This window comes from Pollicipes pollicipes, unplaced genomic scaffold (assembly GCF_011947565.3).
Source record: "Pollicipes pollicipes isolate AB1234 unplaced genomic scaffold, Ppol_2.1 Scaffold_3087;HRSCAF=3621_pilon_pilon_pilon, whole genome shotgun sequence".
NCBI classification, from domain to species: domain Eukaryota; kingdom Metazoa; phylum Arthropoda; class Thecostraca; order Pollicipedomorpha; family Pollicipedidae; genus Pollicipes; species Pollicipes pollicipes.
This window is the reverse complement of record NW_023596225.1, coordinates 625,117-638,155: the sequence shown is the minus strand read 5'-3', so window position 1 is coordinate 638,155 and position 13,039 is coordinate 625,117. Positions and strand designations below refer to the sequence as shown.

Below are 13,039 nucleotides of genomic sequence, written 5' to 3'. Positions count from 1 at the left end.
GGTGGAGGCGCGGACACCGAGAACTGATCACGCTGGCCGGCGGACCAGCCCGAGCACCCTGAGAGAAGACAGCAGACCAGCCCGAACACCTCTGTCCCCAGAGAGGACAGCAGTATTTTAGAAAGGTGTGTAGTTAAAAAAAATAAGCTGCGCATCAGTCTATATCTGTGGGGGTGTTGCCCTGGAACCAACAACCTCCAGCTTCTGATCTAGAAGTATTTACTTATTTCTGCTAATTCCGTATCATTTGATCTACACGATCTGTTTGTGACAATCTGAGCGTCCTGGTCTTCTGCTATCGTAAGCAACAGGCTTGAACCCCGCGCTGAATGCAGTGCATGTTCACATGCATCATATAAAAGGCTCAATGTACATCACCCTCTCTCTCTGCTTGGCTACGTGCTCGTATAAATGCGAAATCGTTCGGACGAACAAGCCGATAGAGCGGTACCTGAAACTGTCCCTAAATGGAGGCTGCGGGGTGACGCAGGATAATCCTAATTCGATATCATCCATCGTTTCCCGACCACGCCACGCACTCCCACGCGTGACCGGCCCGTTGCTCTAACAGCTCGGTCGCCGCGCCTCCGAAAATGACCATTTAATCCACCTGCCGTCTCACCACGGCCCGGTATTGGTCCGTGCCACTGTGACGTCACGCGGCGCACCCGGTTACTTCAGCCCGGCGGCACGTCAGGCCGGGTGTTAGTCGGCCTCGTTGCCGGTCGGGAGTGTGAGTGGGCACGGCACGGCAGCACGGGAGCTGAAGCCACACCTCGCGCCATGGACCGCCGGTGTCCGTGCTGAGGGTTCGGACTCCGAGCGGCCGGGGCACCGCGGCGGCAGGTCGGCCCGCGATCGAGGTGAGCGAACGAGTGGCGTGCGTTGTTCGATTGTGCAAGCGTAGTGAGTGAGACACGAGCCCGCGCACTGAGAGATCAAGACAGCCATTCAAGCTCGCTTTGCCTCTGCAAGGAAACAACAGGTCGACGAAATATCCACTGGTGAAAGCAGATGCAGTGTCGATATCCGGTCATTGTTCGCCGCCTTGCATCAGCCGGCTGGCGAAACACACCCAGGCGCCGATCCCGGCGATGAATGGGAAACGCGTGAGACTTGTCCAAGGAAACAAAGATATTGCTACGCTACGCCAGTAAGACGGACTGCATATCTAGGCCAGGGTTGGCGTGGGCACTACCTGACAACTGGCCATTCCAGTCACCATTGTTTTCAAGACAACACCGCGCACAATGACCTGTAACTGCTCGCCTGTTCGCGTTGGGGTAATCTTACAGGTGGAAAACATCGTAAATGATAACGTTTGCATGACGCCGAGCCCGGTTTTTGGAGGTGGCCACCATGCGGCTTCATTGTCAGAGCTGTCGGCCGGCCGTGCCATCGACGCAGCCCGAGCCCCGTGCATCTCACCTGTGCCGCCCTTGAGAGGCTGCCGTAACGCTCCGGCGCGTGTCCGGATCATTAAGGCCAGTTAGCATCAGAAGTGATGGGCACCGTGTCATGACCCATCTCCATGCCGCTGTGGAGTCGTTTTGAAACAGTGGGAGGCGTTCAAGCCCGCAAATAAACACGCAATTGACACATTATTCAGCACTCATCTGGCAACAGGGAAATGGACCTTTGGACGGGCAGAGAACACTGGTTTCTGTTAATACAATGGTAATCGTATTGGGTTAAAAGCGGTGACACACCCAACTTAAGTACCCAGCCCATGACTTCTGATATCTTAAGGTGTGGTTTTGTCTCGTGATTCGAAAACGAGCAGCACTGTTGTTACAGGACAATGCTGAAGCACGTGCAGATTAACCCGCTGCGGTCTTCGCTGATGCGGTCTGGCCAGAAGGCGGACACTCTGAGCATCAACTCCACCATGAGCTTCAGCTCACTGCACGAGCCTGCTCTGTCGTCTCGCTCCTCCTCCTACACAACACGCTGAACGAGACCAGAGCAGCACGGGCAGCACCAGCGTACCGGCCACGCCCACGGTAAGACGGATGACTAAACCGGGACCAGACCCAGATCTGACCCAGTAGCACGGGGGCAGCACCAGCGTATCGGCCACGCCCACGGGAAGATGGAGAACTGGACCGAACCAGACCTAGACTAGATTTAGACCCATAGCAGATCCAGACCAGACCCAATCCGGAACCAGACTAGATTAGATCTATAACAGATCCCGAAAGACTCAGACCAGACCTAGAGCAGACCCAGACCAGACTCAGACCAGACCCAGACCAGACCCAGACCCAGACCCAGACCCAGACCCAGACCAGACCCAGAGCGGCACGGGCAGCACCAGTGTATCGGCCACGCCTACGGTAAGACGGGACATCTAGGCCAAACCAAAAGCAGACTCAAACCACACCCAGACCAAACCCAGATCAAGCTCAGATTGAGCCTAGACTAAACCCAGACCAGACCTAAGCCAAACCCAGGTCACACTCAAACTATATCCAGACCAGGCACAGGCAAAACCCAGATCAGATCCTGAGCAGACCCAGACCAGACCAGTGACGAATCAGTGAGTATGGTTTGAAGGGAGGACGCCACCCTTTCTGTGTTTTTTACTTATTGTTAGATAAAACGCGTCCGATATAATCCGCAATGCTAGCTTTCCCGAAAACCTTCTGAATAGCCCAGGATTTCCGTTGGAGGTAGCCGCTCCGGCGGGAGAAATCACGTTCGATTCCTTGTTCAATTATAAAAGCAAGACTTTCATTTGCATTGATTTCTCCAACGTGTGCGTTGTGTAATGTTTGCAATACACTTATTCGTGAAATGTTTGTGTAGAAAATGCTACGAAAACTACGAAAAAATCTGTTAGGGAACAAGTTTGCAAACGTAGGCTGGTATCCCGCCAATCACTGAAACGTTGCAGTATGGGTTTTATTTCTCCCCCTGTAACGTTAAGGGCAGTGGATCTTTTTGAAACGCACTTTGGTTTTGAGAAGCAGATGTATGATATGGTCGATAGTGACGCGCTGGTTAAAACTTCCACCAATGCGCTTCTCGGCAAATGGCCTTCGCCGCCCGTTGTGCCAATCACAAACCTTATTTGTACTGACGTCATTGATACCAGTGAGGCGTCATTTGAAGCCCGCCGGCGCAAGGTTGTGGTTAAAACAACTCAAAAGAGGTACAGCTACGATTGCACTCAGCATTCTGCCGTCGTCATGGTGATGGTAGTCTCATCATCACTGCGTTATCGAGGCTAGGGCTGCACTCTGGAACTACCAAAATACAATAAATGTACTGCTTTGACAGCGACGTTGACGGGGTGACTTGAGCTCGGGACTAATTAAAACTTATCTACTTGTTATATTTCGATGGTGGTGCAGTGGCACTGCCCAGGTCTATTAATAGCCGTAACTGGTCACTAGTTTCAAGAGTATGTTTTTTAAATCGGCCCCAAAGGTGGGACAATCGCTTTTAATGCCACGCGCACGTTAAAGCTGAGGTCGGGGCCAGATCGTGTGCTGCAGAAGACGAGGAGACAAATAAAGTGAATATTAACGCTAGCTTCTCGAACACAGCCGTCTCCCTTTCTGCTGCCGACTGACCAGAATTATTACCCCCATCAGCTATGTTTAGACAAATTTATTCACCTGCACTACAGCTCATATGTCAAACAGAGCCGGGCTAATGCGATGTCCAGGTGCTTCTGTTGCATGCTTGCTTACATAATTTAGAGGTGGCCAGGGTCATCCATAAGTGGCGTCGGCAGGCCAGCTGTCTGGTAATGCCTGTGACCAAATTCCCTTAAATTAGTCTCTTTGCCATAGCCTGTTGCGTCTGACTCATTCTCTGCGAGCGTGTGCTGCCAGCTGCGTGGTCATTATCTCATCAGCCAAAGTTCACATGGCGTTTCTGTAACAGTGGAAAATGGTCTAATGTCTGTAATAAATGCCAGAAAAACCCATGCATTGGCGATTCTTACTTCTAGGATACAGAGGTGACTTCGCCAGTGAACAAAAAAGTGTTTCATCATTTCTCTTCTGCGCTGGGTTCGGTTCTGTTTCTGCCCCATTATTTTGTGGCGCCCCGCGTCCACAGAGGAGTCAGTGACGCGATCACCAGGCATTCAGCGGCCAGTGTGAACTGCTTCTAACGTGACCGGGGTCCAGAGCCGGGGATTGTAGTCGGTCACTATTGATCACGCCGAACTTCACAAAAAGCCTGCCCGCACTCCTTGACAACCGACGCCACTCAATGCGTTTCTGTGTCCGCGTCTGAGAAAGGTGCGCCGTCTTTGTCACCTGAGCCGCGACATTCAGACCTCTGCTAACAATGGTTCGGGAATAAACTGCCGTGCTGGCTGACGCTCAGCGTGGCGGTCCGGTGCCGCACCGGCCTGAGGTGGGGGGGGGGGGGGGGGGGGGGGCGTCGCCACTACACGTGGGTGGCGGTGGCCAGGGGAACGGCGTCAGACGCAGGCGGCGACCCGGCGCCTGCCCGGCTCGGATGGCGCCAGGGGGCGTACCTGGCGCACCTGGGGCGGCGACGCGCAGGCCGGCCGGCGCTGGGTGGTCGCAGGTGGTCTCCGGTGTTAGCCGTTCGCGCGAGCCGCGCCGCTCGTCGTGGAAGTCGGCATAACCACTCGTGACGCTAAAGAGAGCAATGTCAACAGGCCGCAGGAGGGCGGGAGCGGCACCTCCCGCTGTAGCGGGTCTGGAGCGCCCACTCCGCGGCCCGGACCTACTGGGCACGCCCTCACCCCGCCGGTGTTGGGCCCGGCTGTGAAGAGGGCGCCGTCCGAGGCGTGACGTGCCGGTCGTCCGGCCGACTGATGGCCTGCCGTTGTTTGGTCCTCACCTTACTGTAGTCGGCGTCTAGACTGGCGTCCGTCTCCGGAGCCGGGTGGGTAATGACGGCGGTGGGCAGGGGGGGGGGGGGCGGCGATCGCTCTCCTGACCGGAGACCATGTGTTTTGCGCGCACAGGCGACTTTTACCGGGGCAAAGCGGCAGGCTGGGGCAGGATTTTTACCACGGTGGGCGTGCGGTTTTGGGTTACCCCTCTCGTCGCGTGTGTACGTCATGAGCCGCGCTAGCCTGAGCCGGGGAAGGGGTACGAGGCCTGGGAGGGGAGGCCGCGTGGGGTAGATCCGGCGATTGAAAGGCGGCACCGTGGGAGCAGGGCACCGTGAGAAAGCCGTGCTCGTAAACCAGGGATGGCGCACTGGAGTAATCTGAGCATTGCTCCATGATGTGTTCTTGAGCGCCATTTAGGGTGGCTCCAGTAAACTGTTTGGGTAGGGGAAACATTGTCATTCACAGCACTCGTAACGCCTCAACAGCGCTTCATTTATCGGCTCCATTGTGGGAGTCATTCGAGCAGTCTGGACCGGAGTGCTCCTGTTTCAAAATCTTAGTGCGCATTCTGTGTTGACGTATGCCTCTGTTGACATGTGTGTTACTATCTTGTCCTAGTCTGGTCTTGTCTAGGAACGCGGGTCGATGTCAACAGATGGTACCACGTTCCGTGGTGTAAGCCATGGACCTGCTCGTTTTGGACGTTTTAAAGTATTTATGTGATCTGCCAATAACCAGAGCAGATAGATATGAAGCCAACTGCATGGCGTTAGTGAATGTGCCAGCTACAAATCACAAGCGGGTCTCGGCGCTGGACGAGCGGTGGCTGTGCCAGTAATCGTCTCGGCGCTGCCCGAGCGGTGGCTGTGCCAGTAATCGCCTCGGCGCTGCCCGAGCGGTGGCTGTGCCAGTAATCGTCTCGGCGCTGGACGAGCGGTGGCTGTGCCAGTAATCGTCTCGGCGCTGGACGAGCGGTGGCTGTGCCAGTAATCAACCTGGAGGTGCTATATTTCCCGAGCCGGATCGCGAGTTCAACGCTCTATGGCCTAAACAGAAGGATATATGAAGCTATGAAAACTGCTCAGCAGTATCTTTTCGCTCACTGTAACTGAGATTCAACGGAAACACTTGCATGCTTTGCAAAAATTTACTTACCATTTCCCAAACCCATATCAATGTAGATTCATCAACCTTGTCGATTGAAGAATCAGATCTGGCCAAACTCAGACCGCGAACTGTCAAGCAGTGCCATTGGGAATCAGCGTGCCAATGCGACATAAATGGTCCAGGCTTGTTGAATAAACTCCCATAAGGACTGACTTCTCAAAACATAGGCAAACGCATTGGGTTGGGCTACCAAAGCCATTAGCTTTGATCTACAACAGTTGCTAAATCATCTGCATCACGAATGGTTTTTGTCGCGTCCAATATCGGCTGTATGTGTTACACTGCACAAGAGCGGCTTAGTTGTTTTAAAGCATAACATGTTGTTTCTGTTTTAAAGACGACGGGTAAAGGTGTACACGCGCTGCCTGCGGCCTGATCTCGAGTACAAGACCAGTGTGTCAAGTACACGACCACGTGCCGGGACGTGGTGGACCAGCTGCTCAACAAGTACCGCATGAAGCACCGCGGACCCTAACCTGTTCTTCCTCACCATGGAGGTGGCCACCAGGAGCACAGGTCAGTCGAGGTCGCCACAAGAGCGTCGGCTCGTCCGGCTCCCTCAGCTGACCTGGCGCTGTCAGCTGGCGCCGGAAGTGAGGCCTTCCGGGGCATCGGGGTCTGCTCTTGGGTTGGGCGTGCCGACATCTGTTATCTGGTCCGATGTTCGTGTGCCGGTGCTATCAGTTCTCTGCTGCGTTGCAGGGCCTGTCAATACAGCTGCCGGCTTTCCCACCCACCGCATGCGACACACGAAATCGGCCCCGATGTGTCACTATGGGGCGCCAGACAAACGCTGACGCATTATAAGAGCGCCGCGTTTAGGAAGCTTTCATGTTCGACCCGATCTCACCGACAACAAAGATGGCAGAAACCCTGTTATGGTGTGCAATGCATATCTAGATGGCAGGTTTTTCAGATGTGTTTTACACGCATCTTCGATACTTACGTTCGATGTCCACTCAATGTTTCCTATCACTTCCTTGCATTGGTGTAACAAATTAAGCGAAAGACCATGCAAACAGAGCACATGCATCCTCACTTTTCAAAGTCTGAACCACCTCGCTGCCAGACGAAGCCCCCTTTTCCGAACGTCTCTTGCCCTTACAAGACTGCGCATCTGCGGTCCTTGTCCTGTGGGTCCGGACACGACCAGAGGCCCCACAAGCGTCGCCACCGCTGCAGCCAGCCGGCCTCTCTGGTGGGGTCTTCACGACACCACGAAGCCGGTCAACCGACACCTGGGTCCGGGTGTGTGCTGCGGTCAGTCCCGACACCCTCTGTCGCACACGGAGCGGAATCAGGCACCGGGGGCCTACGTGGGCTTCGAGTCTGCGAGCCATGCGGCACAAACCGGCCGCATGGGGCTTCAGCACACGGGCCGGCCTCGCATTTTGGCATGCGAGGGCCTCCTGCGGCGTTTAGAACGCGAGCAGACCAGGGGACTTGGATCCCTCACGATCGCAGTGCAAATCACTCTGGAAGCGCAGTATGGCGTACCTATGGCATAGCATCGTCACCGATGTCGTGTTTTCTTTTGCAATGTGAGTTCGTGAACACTTCTGAAACGATTAGTAAAGAACAGAAAATACCTGGTAGTAATAGGATGCCTGCGAATGTACCAACAGCAGTTTTGGAGTAACATCTGGCGAAGGTGTAGTCACGAAAGTGGAAGCTGTCATCGACCCTGGCCTGCCAAATAGCCAGGGAACATCTCTACACAACTGGACTCTCAGGCTTAAGCGTTATTTTTCATCCCCGCGTAGAACAGGTACTAATTAGAGGCCAAGACAATGATTACCACATAGTGACAGAAATGACTAGCTCAGACTGATGTGGGACCCTGTCACGAATGACTGGAGACGGACGCAGCCATAGGAATGTCTGGGGGTAGAACTAAGCAGCTTGATTTATTTCCCTGGATGCGGTTCGATTTGACATCACTTCCTGTCATCACACGAGCGACGATGAGCAAATCAAGATAAGGGAAGTCAGAGCAGATCGTAGCTTCAGGTTGACTTTGAAGTAAAGCTAGAAGTCATGTCGTTTTTATATTTGAACAATGTTAGCACGCGATCTGAAAACTGCTTGTACTGCTGGACTACTTCAAGTTGGCTTGCTCGCGAATGACTGAAATAGACAGGAGGCGATATTGAACTTCTTCAGGCACATTTGACGGTTCGGTACGATCCATATATCGCACAATTTGTGGTGCAATTTTGCGATACTCTCTGATGGGTGGTGTATTAAGAATAGATTAGAGAACAGGTAGATGACTTTTCTGTAATCTCCCTGGTGCAGCACTGTTTTTGTGTGCTCTTCACGACCGGACGAGCGCTGCTTAAAGTGGTGCACCAAACACACCTTAAGTGCAATTCTGCTTTGGACCCGAATAGGGGTTAATACGCTCGCTCCTCTACCTCTACTGTTCTTCGTTATTATTGCGATCCTGAATTGGTGCTGGCCCTGCTGCCTCTCTCCCCGCCGTGCTCACGCTTTGGCTCCGGAGGTGTGAGGTGGGAGAACCATCCTGTGGTGTGGTACCACCGCCAGTTAGCTACTACCTCACACATGGCCAAAGGTGCCCCGAATCAACTGCTGTCAGTGAAAAAAAAAAGACAACGGCGCAGGTCATGTGAGGTCGAAGATGAGGGTCAGAGGGCGCAAAGAAGGGCGAACACGTTTGTCAGTTCTTGGCTGTGCGGTCCTACGGGACTACTGCGGCTGTCCGTAATCATGTAACCGAGGGTGGGACTGCCTGCTCCCCGGTAAATGATTATAGCGCTTTTGTACAGTTCATACCGCCAACTACCACGGACACCGGAATGGAGCATGCCCCAATCACGACAGCGGGGACTCAGCGGCTGCGTTTATTGACAGGTGCTTCTGTGCGGACGATCCTGGTTGCTGGATGACGACTCATGTCCAGCCCAGCTGCAGGCCTGCTACCCGCGTGCCGACTCCAGGTAAGCACGAGTGGCTGCAACGCCTTAAGTAAAGCTTTTAAAGTCAACACAAGCGGCGTGGTGCATGTCCCAACCGTTATCACAGCTGGGACACAATGGAGCGTGCGTGGCTCTTTCAATATGTATGTCGTTATTGCCATGAATGCACCATGTCCGAGCTGGGGGGAGGCGACAAAATCAGGACTAAAGGGGTAAATTGGCATCTAGAGGTACCACCATCTTGTTTGCTTTTTCTGATCGATCACTTCGTGTCAATGCCCAAGCCAGGCACTGGTACTGCTTTTTCGTCTCCGACCCGGTCCCACACATCCTGTTGTCATCCCGCATCCCCTGCGATGGCTGCGTGGCTGCAGCGCTGCTGCAGAGTGGGCCGCACCGCTGCCTCGTCCACCACTCCACATCACTAGTGGCCGCTGCGTCGTCCACCGCTCCACATCACTCGTGGCCGCTGCGCCGTCCACCACTCCACATCACTCGTGGCCGCTGCGTCGTCACCACTCCACATCACTCGTGGCCGCTGCGTAGTGCGCCACTCCACATCACTCGTGGCCGCTGCGTCGTGCACCACTCCACATCACTCGTGGCCGCTGCGTCGTCCACCACTCCACATCACTCGTGGCCGCTGCGCCGTCCACCACTCCACATCACTCGTGGCCGCTGCGTCGTCCACCACTCCACATCACTCGTGGCCCTGGTGCAGAATGACCTCGGCAGTCGGGATGCCGTTAACACTAATCGCGAGCTCACTCGTGACATGTTGTACAGCAGCGGATCGCAGAAGTAATACACATGCCGTGCTGAACTCGCCTTTCTAACAGCTACAGCAAGGGGCCCAAGTCATCGACAAAGCAACGGCGTATGTGCGCGCGATCTGAGTGGACCCTGAGCGCTCTGAGTGGAGCTCGATCTGAGTGGAGCGTTGAGCGCCGAGGGTCCGCCTTACGCTCTGTCCGGCACGGCACAATAGTGCAGCTCGATTCTGAGTGGAACTGAGCACCGAGGGTCCGCCTTACGCTCTGTCCGGCCCGACACAACAGTGCGGCTCGATCTGAGTGGAACTGAGGCACGAGGGCCCCGCCTTACGCACTGTCCGGCCCGGCACAGTAGTGCGGCTCGATCTGAGTGGAACTGAGCACCGAGGACTGAGCCTTACGCTCTGTTCGGCCCGACACAATTACGCTCTGTTCGGCCCGTCACAATAGTGCAGCAGCTCGATCTGAGTGGAGCGTTGAGCGCCGAGGGCTCGCCTTAAGCTCTGTTCGGCCCGGCACGATAGCGACCTTGGTGGAGATGGCAGAGGGATGGGGTGGGGGGTAGGGTGTGAGGGCAACGGGACTTTAGTTTGCTCCTTTCCACGCACTGGCGTAAGTTCAATGCTGGATGTTGCCCGGAATTCACACAGCGGTGCTGGTGTTACAGATTCACGCTGCGCACGTGTGCCGGCGGCCTTGTAAAGGTGTTCGACAGCGTGCTCCTGGCTGAGGTGAGCTCGCACCGGCGCTGCAGCATTAGAAACGATCTTATGACCTGACCTGATGAGGACGACCAGATGACCTGACATGATGAGGGCGACCGGATGATCTGACCTGATGGGGAGGACCTGATTATTTGAACTGATGGGACGACCTGGTGACCTGACCTGATGAAGACTTGATGATCTGAACTGATGGGACCATCTGATGATCTGGCCTGATTGGGATGACCTGTCGGCTTGATTATGTTTAATGGTGCTGCAGTCGCACTACCCAGTGCCATTACTGGACGTACCTGTTCCTTAAATCTCACTAAAATATGTTTTTCAAACATGCAACAAAGATGGGACAACCCCTTCAAGATTCGTGAAGGGATCAAAGCATATGACACCTTCTCCATACCTCATCATGCAATGGCTGATGTTTGCGTGTGCCACAGTCGAAGTACAAGAGCCTGCTGGTTTCGGAGAGGACAACGGTGGACCAGATGATTCAGCTGCTGCTTAACTGCTACCAACTCCTCCGAGGGCGTCAACGTCTTCAGCATTTACGAGGTACACAGTGTGTATGTGTATAGTACAACAAACGGTTCGTTGGTTTAGTCTACAGCCGTCCTTATGAGAGCTAATAGATGGCTGTTTTACCGATGGTATCATTAGCATCATAACCACTGACGTTTCTATGTAACGACAGCGGTGGCGACATTTCGTCGAAGCGCTGCATATTTCCTAGCGGATTGGGCCGGTGAAAGCATCGCCTCTTTGAAGGTATCATGCAAGGTGAGGCGTGCTTGGTATCTTTCAGGTTTGTTGCGCCTGTCGCCTTCGAGCGCAAGCTGCATCCGGACGACCGTCCGCTGCTCATACAGCAAGAGTGGGCCTCCAGCAACGACTACAGCTTCGTGCTGAGGAAGCGGCCGCCGGGCACACCACGCTCCGGACGGGACTTCCCCCTCAGGCGATCGGTGAGTGACCTTGAGCTGACCTTCGGCACTTGAGCTATCTTATGGTTGCATTTAATGCAGGTTGTGCATATTCCCTGTGTTTTCTGCGGAACCTGCGGAGTGCGGCCGAAATCGATGACATCACCGGGCGGATGCGTTCACGGCGTCTGGCTGCCCCAACACGGTCGGCATGATGTCACGCGTCTGGGTGGCCGGCTCGCAGTCAGCGACCCCGCTGACTATTTATTTCTTAGAGTACGCCAACCGCACATCTTGTTGACGCGGGCGCTCTCAGTGCCAGAGCAGCTAACCTAAACGACACGGCGACTCCCGGGTCTGTCGGTCCGAATTACATCCGCTGACGTAGGACAATTGGTCTGGTTCGGTGTCTGGTGTCGGCTAGTACATCTGTGATCACGCTGGTTGGGTTTGTAATGCGCTCGCGTGGTGAGGGGACTGGGTGTCCGGCTCTATGCTGTGAGCAGGATGGAGACACCGTTTCGGTCAGTGGCGTTTTGTTGCGGACATCGCAAAATTGTCAGACGGTCGTGTGCCTGCTTCTCAATGTTGTTCCCTGATTCCCACCCCCGCCCTTTATGAAAACTTGACACTGAATCCACCGGTCATTTGGTAAGCATAAGTTTTCGGTTCCTGGATTCTTTTTTATGGAAAGAAGCGGAGACAGTTTCCTGGCTCTCACTCCACCTTCTGTTAGCACGAACACCTAGTTCCTGGTTTCCATAGGCTTTTACAAACAACAGACGCTGGTTCCTGGCTCCGGCTGTTGTTTCATAAACACAACTTGATTTTATACTGAATAATGGCTTTTGCTGGATTTTGGGCACAAAAAAGTGGGGGCATCCGGGCATAAGCTATATTGTTATATTTTTCGGTAAAATTCGTTATTTTTCACTGTCCCCCCTCATTTTATGTAAAGAGCCCCCGGCTCCTGGCTACAGTCAGCGCCTCAATCGGGAGACACTTAATCAAAATCACCTATTGCATCCTTAGAAAGAGTCGACTGCTAATGCTTGCTTGCGGCCGCCGGCGGACAGAGGTTTTCTACCAATCACGATATATACAAAGTATGCCAACATTCTGGCGGATTAGGCCCTACCTGGATTTAATAATTAAAACTGAGTCTGCGCACGACACATTGCTTTGATCTGGAAAGAGCTATGGACCGCCTCAATGTTGTCATATTCACTTCAATGCCTTTTAAATCTGGAATAGCAGCAGTGGCCCACTGTTTGCTGTATGATGCGCCGAGTCGCCGTGATCCCGTGGCTTGGCGGTAGGTTGCTGGGCTCGGATTCCAGAGATACTGCGTAAGAATCCTGGGGCAGTTGAACGTTTTGCCCAGCTGACGATGAAAGACATGGTGGCAACAGACCAAACCGGTTCAGCGTGGTCCGGACGGCTGCGTCGAGGTGCTTTACGATACACAAAACCTTGTACCCATGTCTGGGAAGACCTACATAGAACGCATACAATATTTTCGCGGAAATGGATCGGTTTGCTTTGAGTGTTTGGCTCAGGGATAGTAGGGATGGTGTGCTCAAAGAATGTCAAGCTTTTTTCTACGCGCCGTTACCCGAACAGGTAACCAGGAGTGCCCCTCCCTCAATCTCAGTGACGCAGTAAACCGTACGTTAACACCAGAAAA

The 13,039-nt window shown here is 54.0% G+C and overlaps 1 pseudogene; it reads left to right on the top strand.

The window, feature by feature from the left end:
* Positions 1–5,591: 5,591 nt before the first annotated feature.
* Positions 5,592–11,032, top strand: LOC119114911 (uncharacterized; annotated as a pseudogene).
* Positions 11,033–13,039: the final 2,007 nt, after the last annotated feature.